General features: G+C 41.1%; 1 protein-coding gene across 2 annotated transcripts in view; it reads left to right on the forward strand.

Moving 5' to 3' along the window:
* The window catches only part of LOC122560192 (disks large-associated protein 4-like), a 589,090-nt gene that overhangs the window by 284,267 nt on the left and 290,117 nt on the right, over positions 1 to 14,706 (forward strand). The window lies entirely within an intron of this gene.

Here is a 14,706-nt window from a genome sequence, read left to right on the forward strand (position 1 = left end):
TATATAGAAGAGATTAGCAGAACTAATTGAAAAGGTAAATCAGATGTTGAAATTAGTTGATTACTAGAAAGAGAGAAAAATTTCCAAAAATATCCGTATAGTGAATAATATGAGCTGAGAGCAAGTAAATAAATTTTGATGGTTAGGTAGTTTAATGGCATCAGATTAATGAAATAACGCAAAAAGTAAAAGGATAACAATTCCTAAAGAGGTATTAAACAACCTGAAAATGCTCTTGAACAATAGTAATCAGCCTGATGATTTAAAAAAAATGTTCAATTATCCCTTTTTTTTAATAAAAGGCAAAGATTTAAAATGTTGCTGACATCCATTGCCTCTGAACATTTTTCATCAATCCAATTATTTTTCTCAAGCAAAGTGAGACTTATGTCTTTAGTCATAGATAAAGGTGCCTTAGTTCCAGAGGACATTGAGGCTGCTCTCTCATTAGAGAGAAGTGGCTGAAGGTGGTTTAAGCTGAGGGTCACCACGTCTCAGGCAAGAGCTTGGGAAGGAAGCACCTTCATTTTTTTTCTTTATTTTTAATTGTTTTTTTCTTTTATTTAACCCCCACACTACCACCTAAGTGCGGTAGTGCTTATTTTTTCCCCAGCACCCATGGTGTGTGTGCAGGTGGGAGACACAGTGAAAGACACAAAGTACACGAATCTTTATTCAATTTCCACCACCAGGAAGATAAGAAAACACCCGGGTGGCCAGTGACAAACACTGCCCTTCACATCAAAGGGCAGTGCTGTGTGATCAAAACAGTGAAGGGGAGGGTAGGGACTAAATCAAAATAGAATTGGAGGGAGAAATGATGCACTCCACTCCCCGTGGCACCCACCTCTCCCTGAACAACTCCAGAGGAAGCACCTTCATGGTAACCTTAATCACTGCATGAATTGAACCTACACTGCTGACATCACTCAACATCACACTGGGAGGTCAGTTAGCTGGATGCCTAGTCTGCAAAGTGATGCTAATATCATGGGTTCAACTCGTACACCAGCTAAGGTCACCGTGGAGGTCTCACCTGCTCAAATGTGTCCCTTGCCTGAGGCGTGGTGACCTCAATCACCAGTCATCTCTCTCTAATGAGAGACAGCAGCCCTATTGTTCTCAGGATTATGGTGATTTGACCCAAAAATTATATCCTTCAAGTGAATGGACATCTTATTAGCTGGTTAAGTGGCATCAATAGATGTTATCTCACCTGTGCAGTATAAGTAAATGTAGACAACTGAGAAAAGCATCACATGCTTTTGCAAAGATTTTGGATTGATTTATCTTATTTGCACCTCCACGGAACCAGAAACTAAATTGCAAATTAGCGTGTGGAATCAGTGACCCAGCAGATTACCACTACCATGTGACCCTCTCAGAAGCAGGAAGAATGCAGTAGAAGCTACCCACTCACTTGTGGCAGTTAACCAATCTGGCCCATTAATGATGATCCTCCTCACAGTTCACAGTAATCCCCAGTGAGCCTGGAACCATCAGGCAACTGGAGGTGGCCTCCAATGGGAGGCCAGGATTGTGATTGGGAGCCATTGATGGCCCAATGGATTATCTAATCACAGATACGGCCAGGTGCTGTGAAAAAGATCCCCTTTCATAATGACAGCCTGATAGCTGTGGCCCTGAGTAGTTTACATTTTTCAGATTATTCAAACACGGTAGAGTGGCTCCATTTTGATGTTCCTTGTGGCTTCTTCTTTGCCTCAACTGTGATTACTACTGCAGGTAGGCATTTTTAGTTTTTTAAAATTATTCGTGGGATTTGGGTGTCACTAGCTGACCTGCATTTGTTGTTCATCCCCAGTTGCTCTTCAGAAACTGTCTTCTTGGACTGCTACAGTTTATGTGCTACAGGTTGACCCCATAGGCCCATAGGGAGGGACTTCCAGGATTTTGACCCAGTGATACTGAAGGAACAGCAATATTTCCAGGTCAGGATGGTGAGTGGCTTGGAGGGGAACTTTCAGGTGGTGGCATTCCCATGTGTCTATTGCCCTTGTCCTTCTAGATGGAAGTGGTCATGGGTTTGGAAGTGCTGCCTCAGGACTTTTGGTGAATTTCTGCAGTGCATCTTGTAGATCATATCACTGCTGCTACTGAGCATCAGTGGGAGAGAGAATGTAAATGTTTGTAGATATAGTGCCATTCAAGTGGGCTACTTTGTCCTGAATGATGTCAAGCTTCTTGAGTGTTGTTGGAGCTGTACCCATCCAGCTCAGTGGGGAGTATTGCATCACACTCCTTGTAGAGAGTGGACAGGCTTTAGTGAGTCAGGGAGTGATGTCCTGCAGTATTCCTAGTCTCTGACCTGCTTTTGTGGCACTGTGTTCATGTGCTAGTCCAGTTGAGTTTCCGGTCAATGGTACTCCCAAGGAGAGTGGGGGATTCAGTGATGGTAACACCATTCAAAGTCCTGGGGAAGTGTGTTGCGTCTTATTGATGGTCATTGCCTGACATTGTATGGCATGAATGTTACCTGCCACTTGTCAACCCAAGCCTCACTGTCCAGATCTTGTTACATTTGAACATGGCTTACTTCAGTGTCTGAGGAATCGCGAATGGTGCTGAACATTGGCGAACATCCCAACTTCTAACTTTGTGATGGAGGGAAAGTCATTGAAGAAGCAGCTGAAGATGGGTGGGCCCGGTCACTACGCTGAGGAACTCCTGCAGAGATGTACTGGAGCTGAGATGACTGACCTCCAATAACTATAAACAACTTCTTCTGTGCTGTGTATGACTCCAACCAGCAGAGAGTTTGCTGCCTGATATTCATTGATTCTAGTTTTGTTAGGGCTCCTTGATGCCAGACTTGGTCAAATGCAACCTTGATGTAGAGGACTGCCTCTCTGACTTCACCTCTGGGATTCAGTTCTTTTGTCCATGTTTGAACCAAGGCTGTAATGAGGTCAGGAGCTGAGTCACCCTGGCAGAACACATACTGGGCGTCGCTGAGCAAATGCTGCCTGATAGCACTGTCGATGACATCTTCCATCACTTTACTGATGTTCAAGAGTATACTGATGGGGCAGCGACTGGCCGGATTTGAATTGTTCTACTTATCGTGTCAAGGACACATCTGGGTAATTTTCCAGAGCTTGGCTGGGGAATGGCAAGTTCTGGAGAACAAGTTTGCAATACTATTGCTGGAATGTTGTCAGGAGCTGTAGCCTTTGCACTATCCAGTGCCTCCAACGTTTTCTTGATATCACGTGGAGAGAAATGAATAGGCTGAAGACTGGTATCTGCAATGCTGGGACCACTGGAGGAGACCGAGGTGAATCATCCACTTGGCACTTCTGCCCGAAGATTGCTGTGAATACCTTTCACACTGATTTGTTGGGCTTTTCTATGATTGAAGTTGGTGCTCTTTGTGGAGATTTCTTCTCCAATGAGTTGTTTAGTTGTGCACCACCATTCACAACTGGATGTGGCAGGACTGCAGTGCTTGGATCTTATCTGTTGGTTGTGGAATCGCTTTGCTCTGTCTATCACTTATTGTCTTATGCTGTTTGGCATGCAGGTAGTCTTTTTTTTGGTAGCTTTATCAGGTTGACATCTCATTATTAGGTATGCCCAGTGCTGCTCCTGAGATGCCCTCCTACACTCTCCATTGAACCACAGTTGATTCCCTGGCTTGATGGTAATGGTTGAGTGGGGGAAATGCTGGGCCATGAGATTACAGATTGCGCTGGAGTACAATTCTGCTGCTGTTGATTGGCACAGCTCATCGATGCCCAGAATTGAGGTACTCTAATCGGTTTGAATTATGTACCATTTAACACCTTCACAATAGAGGGTGCTCTCAATGTGAAGGTGAGACTGTCTCCACAAGGACTCTGCGATGTTCACTCTTGGACAGATGCACCCACAAATTGGTAAGGATGAGATCAAGCGTGTTTTCTCTCTTGTTGGCTCTTTTAATGGAATGTTGTTGCAGCTTCCTACTGGCTTTCTGCTTCCAATGGTCTGTCTGCAAACTTTAAATGGACAGGAGGCCCAGAGGCACCTTCAGATCAGCATACTATCACAACCACTTCCAGGTTACTGAAACAGAATGAAGGCCAAATAACAATTCCCAACCCAACCAGGTGTATTCATCCCTTCATCTCTATCCTTGACAATCTGCAGCTAATAAGGAACATTATGACACTAAATCCGCACTTTAATATCTGAAAGACATTGAACGTTGAACAGTACAGCACAGGAACAGGCTCTCCAGCCCACCAAGTCTGTGCCAACCATGATGCCATTCTCAACTAATCTCATCTACCTGTACATGGTCCATAACTTGCTATTCCCTACCTGTTCATGTATCCATCTAATTATTTCTTAAACACTGTCATCGTATCTGCTTCTGCTCCCTCCCTGGCAGTGTGTACCAAGCACCTACCACGCTCTCCATTTTTAAAAAAAGCTTGCCTTGCACATCTCCTTTAAATTTTCATCCTCTCACTTTAAACCTATACCCCCTAGTATTTGACATTTCCACCTTGGAAAACAGAGTCCAACTATCCACCCGATGCACGGCTCTCAATTTTTTTATTACTTAAATCAGGTCACCCCTCAGTCTCTAATGCTCTCATGAAAACAATCCAAGTTTTTCATAATTTCATTGCTAATGATGCAGTAACTTCAGCACTGTAAAACTATAGTGCTAATATTTATGTATTTGTTTCATATGTGCAATGACAGATACGCTTAAAGTGAGGAAGGAGAGTTGCCATTTAAGTATCACAGCACTTGAGGAATAGAGCCAATTCTTTCAGCTGTAGCTGCCAAGTACTGCTGTGCTCTATCAATGTAGTAAGTAATGTCTAATCATAAAATTTGAGTTATAAGCATGAATCTAGGATCTATAAGGTCGCCTCAAGAGATACAAATATTAAGATCAATGTCTCACTATGCCAACCAACTAGCCCAACTTAGATTTCCACTGTTTGGCTATGTAACTTTCAGAACTAGACATAGCTCTTATATACACTGTTATAATCATTCTCCCAACCCGTTTTACATGTGCTTATGAAAAATAAATAATTGCAAATTCTTGAAGCCTATAATAAAAAAAAGTGCTGTGCAATATACACAGCAAGGTGGACAAGATTTGTGATAGGTAGAGATAGTTTGATGTATTTAAATTTTGTGAAACATACACAGTTAAACAATTAACTTTTCATTTTAATGCGTTAACTGATCATGTGTGTTTCCAGCATTTTCTGTTTTTATTCAATTCCAGTGAGTGTGGCATGCTGGAGGAACAGCTATCTGGATGGCTGGTTCCCAAAGCTCTCCAGCACCAGGTTTTTCCTTGCCTCGTGTCTGCAACTACTGCAGACTAATTGATAGAAATTGATTTGCAGCTATTTCATTATTGTTGTATCATGAAACTACCGGGATGACAGAAGATACATTAAGGAATATTAGTTTTTTTTGTCTAGCAATTCGTAAGAACCATCTTGGCACCCAGTGGGTGACATAACTCCAACTAAAAAGGTGACTGTGATATGAACTCACTATAACAACATCAACAAGCGCTTGTGTAAACCATAATAAACCTTCCAATATGAATCACCTGATGTGTAATGGAATAAAACGTGACTTTGTACAAAAGGAGGAGATGTTAGGGTTAATGACTAAAAGCTTAATCAAAGGTTAACGTACAAAGAAACACACATTTAAAGGAAGGATAAGAGCTGGTGGGATTAAGGGAGTTGATTCCAGTGGCTTGGGCCTAGGCAACTAAAGACATATCTGCCAACAATTCAGCTATTACAAATCAGGAATGAACAAGAGGCCAGAATTAGTGGAAGTCAGATATCTTGGAAGGTTTGAGGAGTGAAGGAGATCACTGTGATAAGGAGAGAATCTTGAAATTGAGGCATTACTTAACTAGAAACCAGTGCATGTCAATGAGATGAAGGGCGATAGGAAGCCGACAAGGCAGTGAAACAGTGTACTCTTCTATGCTGATGTGCCCAGTGTCAAGACAGTTATCTCGAAACCAGCTCCACTGGGCAAGAAATGTTGTTTATATGTCTGACACCAAACTCATGAAGCAACTGCTGCACATGGAACTTGATTACTGTAGGAGAAAATTTAAGAATGCAATCCAAGCGTCTCTGAAGAGGTTATAATAGCCACCAAATTATGGGAGAACCTTGCTTGTGATCAACCAAAATGAAGAATGCTTATTCAGAAAGGCAGTGAAAATATTGAGAATTTCAGATATGTGCAAAGGTGAAGTCAAAGTGTTGCAGTAGGGCACAAGCCCCCAGTCAAACTGTTTACCCAAAGATTCATGAGGCGACATCAGGCAGAATCTGCAGCTCACACACTGGACTTACCAGCCTTTGTAGAACCATCAAACATGAGTGGAAGCAAGTCATTCTTGACCCTGAGGGACTACCTAAGAAGAGGAAAGGTAGATGAATGAGACCTTGTGCAAATTAGGACACAGTTCCAAGAGGTTTTGATGACCTCAGGGTGATGGAGGGTAATGTATGTTGTTAGATTAATCCAAACTAAAATTTGCACAAACATAGTTGAGGGTTTTCACAGCAGATGAGTTGAGGTAGTGGAGTTGAAAATAAATGTGGTTGGAAAATCTAAGCAGGCACAGTCATAAAATGTCTCATTCAGTCTCGGACTATTGCCAGGAAAAGTGATACAGTTGGTGGTTGGGAAACATACTTTTTGACAGAGTCAAGTCAATGAATTTGGTGTTGTCAATATTGAGAGAAATTTCTGATTTGTACATCAGATATGCAGTTCAATAGGGTTGAGATAATGGAAGACCCAAGAGACCTTTAGTGAGATAGAGCTGGATGTTGTTGATTATGCAGGCAAAATATTTTCAAAAGACTTTGTCAAGGGGTTAGCATGCAGAAGTGAAACAGGAAAAAGAAGAAAAGGAAATATAATTGAGAAATAAAAAGCTAGGTCCTTGGATGACACACCAATATGAAAGGTGCAGGAGTGAGAATGGAAGCTACTGCAGGTATTTCTCCAGCTATCCTTGGATAGTGTAAAAGCGTGATGATGGTGGAGAATATCAAAGTACTTGATGTGGTCAGCCATGTCAAAGACTGTGGACAATTCAAGAAGAATGAGAAGGAATAGTTTACAGTCATAGAGGATGCCTTTTGTTACTTTAATAAGAAATGATTTGGTACTGTGGCTAGAGCAGAGCCTGGTTGGGGGCATTCAGCATTGGATTCTCCGAATGACCGGCATGAATATGGGAGGTAACAGCAAGTTCCAGAATTTTGGAGAGGAAAGGGAGATTGGAGATGGATCAGTAATTTGGAAGCTTGTGTCGGTTATATTTTCAGGTAATGTATAATAATGACAGATTTGATTGAGAAAGGTACAGCAAATGAAGAGAACAAATTGTCAGCTAACAGACACTGGAAGGGAAATTGGGTTAGTTAGATGGAAACGTGTCGAATAAGGTCACATTCATAGCAGCTAGTGAAAAACAACTTTGCTTTCTACTGACCGGCAAGTAAACAAGTTCAGGTGGTCTTAACAATATTTAAGATTTCTGCAAGAAATGTTTAGAAATATTTATGTTGGTTCTTTTAAAAATTGTTGTTAAACTGGGGATAGTGAGCAATTAGACAAAACTTAAGATTGTATGCCTGCTTGTTGAAATGGCCATCATTTTCATGATTGAATAGCAAGAACAGAAAGCAGCCCCACACCGATAAATACTAAACAATCATAGATATAATTGAAATCTAATTCAGAGACAAATGAAAAAAATAACAGTGGAATGATGAAAAATATTAAAGAGGAAGACACCGAGAGAGAGCACTTATCTGAATTTGATGCAAAGAGACTATCTCTTAGTGTTGCCTTGCACCATATTTGTCCCCTTGGATTTAGTTGATTTGATTTAGTGAATTTTATGATCATGGAAGTGAAGAATAGCATGCAATTTAATTGCTCTCTTGGAACTCTTTCCAGCAGCAGTCATTCCCAAGTTATAAATCACCTGAAGCTACTATTGGGCTTCTGTGGTTCAGTCAGGATTCTTAATGTGTGATTTGTATTACAGTAGGTTTGCAATGTGTTCCAAAATCACTCTTATCAAGGCTGCTGCACTGACATTTTTGCAGTTATTGTGCAGAGGAATAAGTATGTGGTAATAATGTTCATAGCGACAATTCAGCAGCACATCAAACCACAATTGCACTCTTTAGCGACAAAAAGTTTCAAATTGATCCATCAGAATTTTCCATCTTCATTTAAAAAGTTGGCTTTCTTCAGAAACATATTTTGAGATCCCCAGAGAGAACGTGGAAGAACTTGGCAAAAGTTCTGCAAGATGTTTACGTATTTAGTTTATATGATCGTAGAAGTGAGTCTACTATTGCAGGAATAAGCAAAGTCGGTTGCAAAGCGCACAGGATCATCACAAGCCTCAAGATAAGGTCTATCATGACAGGAAGAATCTGCAAATTGACACGCCAAAGTTCTGAGAGTGGATTGAATTTAGAAGTGAGATCTTGGATGGTGTAATTTTCAACAAGATTGTTAGTGACCAGTAATCTAATAGTCACATATACTGCCTCATTGACCCAGTAAGTTGGATGATGAGGCACGCTCACCTGTTCAAAATGGAGAAATGCAACCACTGCTTTCATTTTACTGTCTGATGCAGACTTCAAGTACAGCAGACTAATAATAATGTCCCATCACAAACAGTTTTGAAATCATTAACATTTGTATGAGACAATTATTTACAAATGTTCCATGAAATGTTCTCCCAGAGAGATTCTTGGACAAATTTGCGACGATAACAGGGGTCCAACATTGCATCCAAAAGTGGGGGTTGGTAAAACCTGCTTTGGCCATCATCAGGACCCAGGATCCCATCTTGGCAATGGTAGCATTTAAAAAATGGCTGCCCACAGCCAAGAGTGGCCAGCAAATTGGATGTCAAATGTTACAGTCCAGCTTGCCTTACAATGAAGCAATTCATCGGGGCACATAGATAATTCCCACCTGTGAATTGTTTGACTTTTTAATCATTCTTGCCAACCAAACTGATTCCACAATACGATCTATTGCATAAATATCACTAATTCACCACCACACTATACCTTCTTTTATTAATAATGGTTTCCCATCTCTTTTCCTTTCTGTCCATTTTTCAGTAATACCAAATATATTTGAATATCATCCTGATAATCCTGCACCCATATCTCCGTTATAGCTAGCATTTGTTTCTATTTGTGCCATCAACTCATCTATCTTGCTACAACTTCTGTGTATATTCAGATCAAAATCCTTAAGCTTTGACTTTCCACCATTATTCTTTATTTTGGTTATAATTCCTGCTGCACTCTTCTGATTATATATTTTCTGCCCTTTCTGTGACAGTTTGATTAACATTCACCTCTTGACCACCTTGAATTTCTGTTCTCTCATCTTTTTGATTTTTTTAAACTTCCCTTCAATTGGACCATCCCCTATCAATTATTTTGAAGCTCTCCATGTTCAAGTACAGCAAGGTTTGCACAATATCTCTGCTTGTGCTGAAGAGTAGCAAGTAACCTTCGTGCCTCACAATGCCAGTATTGCAATGTCCATCTGCAATAATGGCCAATGTTAACCACTGCTCCTTTAAATATTCAATGACCGCACCATCACTGGAAACCTCACTATCAACATCTTTGGTGTTACCCTCGATCAGAAACCCAACTGAACTTACCATTTTAATACAGAGACTACAAGAGCAGGTAGGGGTTAAGAATACTGCAGCGAGTAACTCCCCACCTGAAATCTGTCCACCACTTACAAGGCACAAGTGAGGAATGTGTTTCTCTCTTGTCTTGATCAGTGTAGCTCTAACTACACTCAAGAAGCTTGACACTTTTGAGGACAAAGCAGCCTGTTTGATGGCACAAAAACTTAAAGATCCACTCACTCCACCATCAATGTTAAGTAGTAGCAGGGCGTACTATCTACAAGGTGCACTGCAAACATTTGCCAAGATCCTTAGACAGCACCTTCCAAACCCACTATCACTACCATCAAGAAGGGCAAGGGCAGCAGATATGGCAAGAGTAAAAATCTTGGTATTCCCTCCCAAATGACATTGTTGGTCTACTTAGAGCACATGGACAATAGCAGTTCAAGAAGGCAGCTCACCATCACCTTCTAAAGGACAACCAGGGATAAGCAATAGGAGATTCTAGAAGTAGAACAATTTATGGAAGAGAGTTCCAAAGCTCTCTGACCTGTTGTGTATAGAAATGCATCCTAACATCTCCTATGTAGTCCAAGCAGGAGGCTGGAAGAACGCAACAAGCCAGGCAGCATTAGAAAGTGGAGAAGTCAACGTTTTGGGTGTAACCTTCCTCCACCTAATTTTCAGACCGTGCCCCCTAGTTCTAGATTCCCCAACCAGTAGAATTAGTTTATCTTTATATGCCCTGTCTTTTCCTGTTAATAACTTGATGACTTTGATCAAATCACCCAAACGTTCCAATTTCTAGAGAAATCAGGCCTAATTTGGATAATCTGTTCTCATAACTTAACCACTGAAATCTAGGTATTGTGTTTGTTAGCCTATGTTGCACTCTCTCTGGTGTGAATATGTCCTTCTGAATGTGTGGTGCCCAGATCTGCTCACAATTCTCCAAATGGGATCTGATATGGGTGTTCAAATATTTGCTGGCCTTCTGGTCCAGGACACTGCAGAGGTATCACATTCTTATGGACCATGCAACATTCATTCAGTCGTACACAAGTACGTTTTGACTATAAATTGTATAGATAAAATATATCTCCGAGCAAGGCAAAGGTAATTCCAGCACTGTATCCAAAGGGTTTATTTGCAGTACTCTCAAACATAGAGTCATCGAGTTACACAGCAAGGAAATAGACCTTTTGGTCCAACCAGTGCATGTCGAACATAATCCCAAGCTAAACTAGTCCCACCTGCTTGCTTCTGGTCCATATCCTCCAAACCTTTCCTATCCATGCATCTATCCAAATGTCTTATGTAAGTTCTAAGTTTAAGTGCACATATGGTGGTCTTAGGGAGCACTAAATCTTTTTGAAATCTTGTGTATGTATTTGTGGAGTCAGTCATTTGACTCTGTTACTCCACCCACTTATGCAATCAAGCACAATTACATAGATCAGTGAACAAATCAATGTAATCAAATACAAATGAGATACCATTAAACAAACAGTACATTTGGAGAGGAAGCAAGATCTCAGAGTTTGGGTAATGGTTTCCAAGGGCACAGAGAAATCAAAGGAAGGTTCAATGAGATGGGAATTATGTTTGAAAAAGAAGTCGATAGCACTTAGAAGGAACCACTTACAATTGTATTCACCAATTGTGCACATCTCCAAAAAAATCAATTAATTTGTCAAGCATTAATGAACTCCTCTATATGCGATCCATACAATTTAAAGGTCCTTGATTCAGAATATTAAAGTAAAATTTATCAACCATACATTCTTATGCAATCTTTTATAGAATCTTGCCATTGTAAGAGAAATAGACAAAGTACAATATTAGCCAGCCAAGAAACAGGAGCATTCTCAATATATAACTATTGGCCATGAGTCAGGTTTTTCTTGTATCCTGCCTGAATTAGAAAATAAATCTGTTTGAGAATCAGCCAACAGTTTGGACTTATTGCAAAACACCTTCAATTCAGATATTTTAGTTTATAGCACAGGCTCCAGTGAAGAATATCCCCACAATTATCAATGTCCAGAATATTTCCTCTCGTTCTAAGGGTAGATAAATTGTTCATAACTTATGCACTGTTAAAATTCTGTTGAAAAACAGACAACATGTATTTAAATTCACTCTACCAAACATTTTTATTTAGCTGAATTTGTAGCTTCAGAAATATAGGACAATGACTACAAACTATAAATGGAAGTGTTTGTTTATTTTTAAAGTCTTTAGAAATAAGGACTAAGCAAATACTTCTACAAAAAGAATAGGTCATTTTAGCCCATTGGGTCCTTCAAGCCTATCTGACCTTAAGGTGCCGCATGGCCCCAATCTCTGAAAAGGCTTGGGCCAAACCACTGCAGGACATTCAGCTCAAATTCTGGGAAATTCCTCAGCCCAGTCAAATAAGATAAGTGCAGGAACTGATCACATTTGATAATACAAGCTTCTTGGAGGCATAACAATTCACTGAGGAGAAAGTGAGGTCTGCAGATGCTGGAGATCAGAGCTGGAAATGTGTTGCTGGAAAAGTGCAGCAGGTCAGGCAGCATCCAGGGAACAGGAGAATTGACGTTTCGGGCATAAGCCCTTCTTCAGATTCCTGAAGAAGGGCTTATGCCCGAAACATCGATTCTCCTGTTCCCTGGATGCTGCCTGACCTGCTGCGCTTTTCCAGCAACACATAACAATTCACTAACCAGCTCTCTAATGTCCAGATCTTGTTCTAAATTTCTCTGCTTCACTCTGTTCTTCTTCAAAAGACTCCTTAAAATTACATCTTTGACAAAGATTTGTATTTTCATAAATATTTTTAAAGAAATAGGAGTGGGTAAGCCATCCAGCCCATTAAGCTTGTTCTGCCCTTCAGTAAGATGATGGCTAATCTGATTATGGCATTAATTCCATTTTCTTGTCTGCCCTCCAACAATCTAAACTCCCATTTATCAAAAATCCAACATACACTTGAATATATCGTGTGATGCAATCTCCACAGCTTTTTGTGGAAAAGCATTCCAAAATCTAAGGACACTTAGAGGAAGAAAACTCCTCATCTCAGTCTTAAACTGGAGATCCCTTATTTTATAGAGTCATAACATTATAGAGATGTACAGCACGGAAACAACTCATTCCAAGTTCGGTTCAACTAGTCCATGCCGACCAGATATCCCAACCCAAACTAGTCCCATTTGCCAGCACTTGGCCCTTCTCCCTCCAAACCCTTCCTATTCACTTGCCCATTCAGATGCCTTTTAAATGTTGTAAATGTATCAGCCTCCATCACTTCCTCTGGCAGCTCATTCCATACATGCACCACCCTCGGGTGAAAAATTTGCCCTTTAGGTCCCTTTTAAATCTTTGCCCTCTCAGCTAAACTTATGCCCTCTAGTCTGGACTCCCTCACCCCAGGGAAAAGAGCTGGTTTATTTAACCTAACCATACTCCTCATGATTTTATAAACCTCCATAAGGTCACCCCTCAACCTCCGACCTAAGGAGGAAGACCAGAATTGCATGCAATATTCCAAATGTGGCCGAACCGTGTCCTGTACAGTCGCAACATGGCATCCCAATTCCTATACTCAGTAAAGAAAAGCATACCAAATGCCGCTTTCACTATGCTATCTACCTGAGACACCACTTTCAAGGAACTATGAACCTGCACTCCAAGATCTTTGTTCATCAACACTTCCCAGGACCTTACCATTAAGTGTACAAGTCCTGCCCTGACTTGCAAAATGCAGCACCTCATTTTTTTCTAAATTAAAGTCTATTAGCCACTCCTCGGCCCATTCGCCCAGTTGATCAAGATCCTGTTGTAATCTGAGGTAACCTTCTTCGCTGTCCACTGCACCTCCAATTTTGGTATCACCTGAAAACTTACTAACTACCCCTCCTATTTTCACATCCAAATCATTTATATATATATATGATGAAAAGCAATGGGCCTGGCAACTAATCCTTGTGGCACTCCACTGGTCACAGGCCTCCAGTCTTCTTCGCTGTCCACTGCACCTCCAATTTTGGTATCACCTGAAAACTTACTAACTACCCCTCCTATTTTCACATCCAAATCATTTATATATATGATGAAAAGCAATGGGCCTGGCAACTCATCCTTGTGGCACTCCACTGGTCACAGGCCTCCAGTCTGAAAAACAACCGTCCACCACCACCCTCTGTCTTCTATCTTTGAGCCAGTTCTGTATCCAAATGGCTAGTTCTCCCTGTATTCCATGAGATCTAAACTTGCTAACCAGTCTACCACGAGGAATCTTGAGTGCCTTCCTGAAGTCCATATTGATCACGTTCATTGCTCTGGCCTCATCAATCCTCTTTGTTACTTCTTCAAAAAAACTCAATCAATTTCGTGAGACATGATTTCCCACATACAAAGCCATGTTGACAATCCCTAATCAGTCCTTGCCTTTCCAAATACATGTAAATTCTGTCCCTCAAGATTTTCTCCAACAACTTGCCCACCAACGATGTCAGGCTCACAAGTCATAGAGTCATAGAGATGTACAGCATGGAAACAGACCCTTCGGTTCAATCTGTCAATGCCGACCAGATATCCCAACCCAATCTAGTCCCACCTGCCAGCACCCGGCCCATATCCCTCCAAACCCTCCCTATTCATATACTCATCCAAATGCCTCTTAAATGTTGCAATTGTACCAGCCTCTGGCACATCCTCTGGCAGCTCATTCCATACACGTACCACCCTTTGTGTGGAAAAAGTTGCCAGTTAGGTCTCTTTTTTTATATCTTTCCCCTCTAACCCTAAACCTATGCCCTCCAGTTCTGGACTCCCCGACCACAGGGAAAAGACTTTGTCTATTAATCCTATCCATGCCCCTCATAATTTTGTAAACCTCTATAAGGTCACCCCTCAGCCTCCGACGCTCCAGGGAAAACAGCTCCAGCCTGTTCAGCCTCTCCCTATAGCTCAAATCCTCCAACCCTGGCAACATCCCT

Source organism: Chiloscyllium plagiosum, chromosome 20 (assembly GCF_004010195.1).
Source record: "Chiloscyllium plagiosum isolate BGI_BamShark_2017 chromosome 20, ASM401019v2, whole genome shotgun sequence".
Classification (NCBI taxonomy): Eukaryota; Metazoa; Chordata; class Chondrichthyes; order Orectolobiformes; family Hemiscylliidae; genus Chiloscyllium; species Chiloscyllium plagiosum.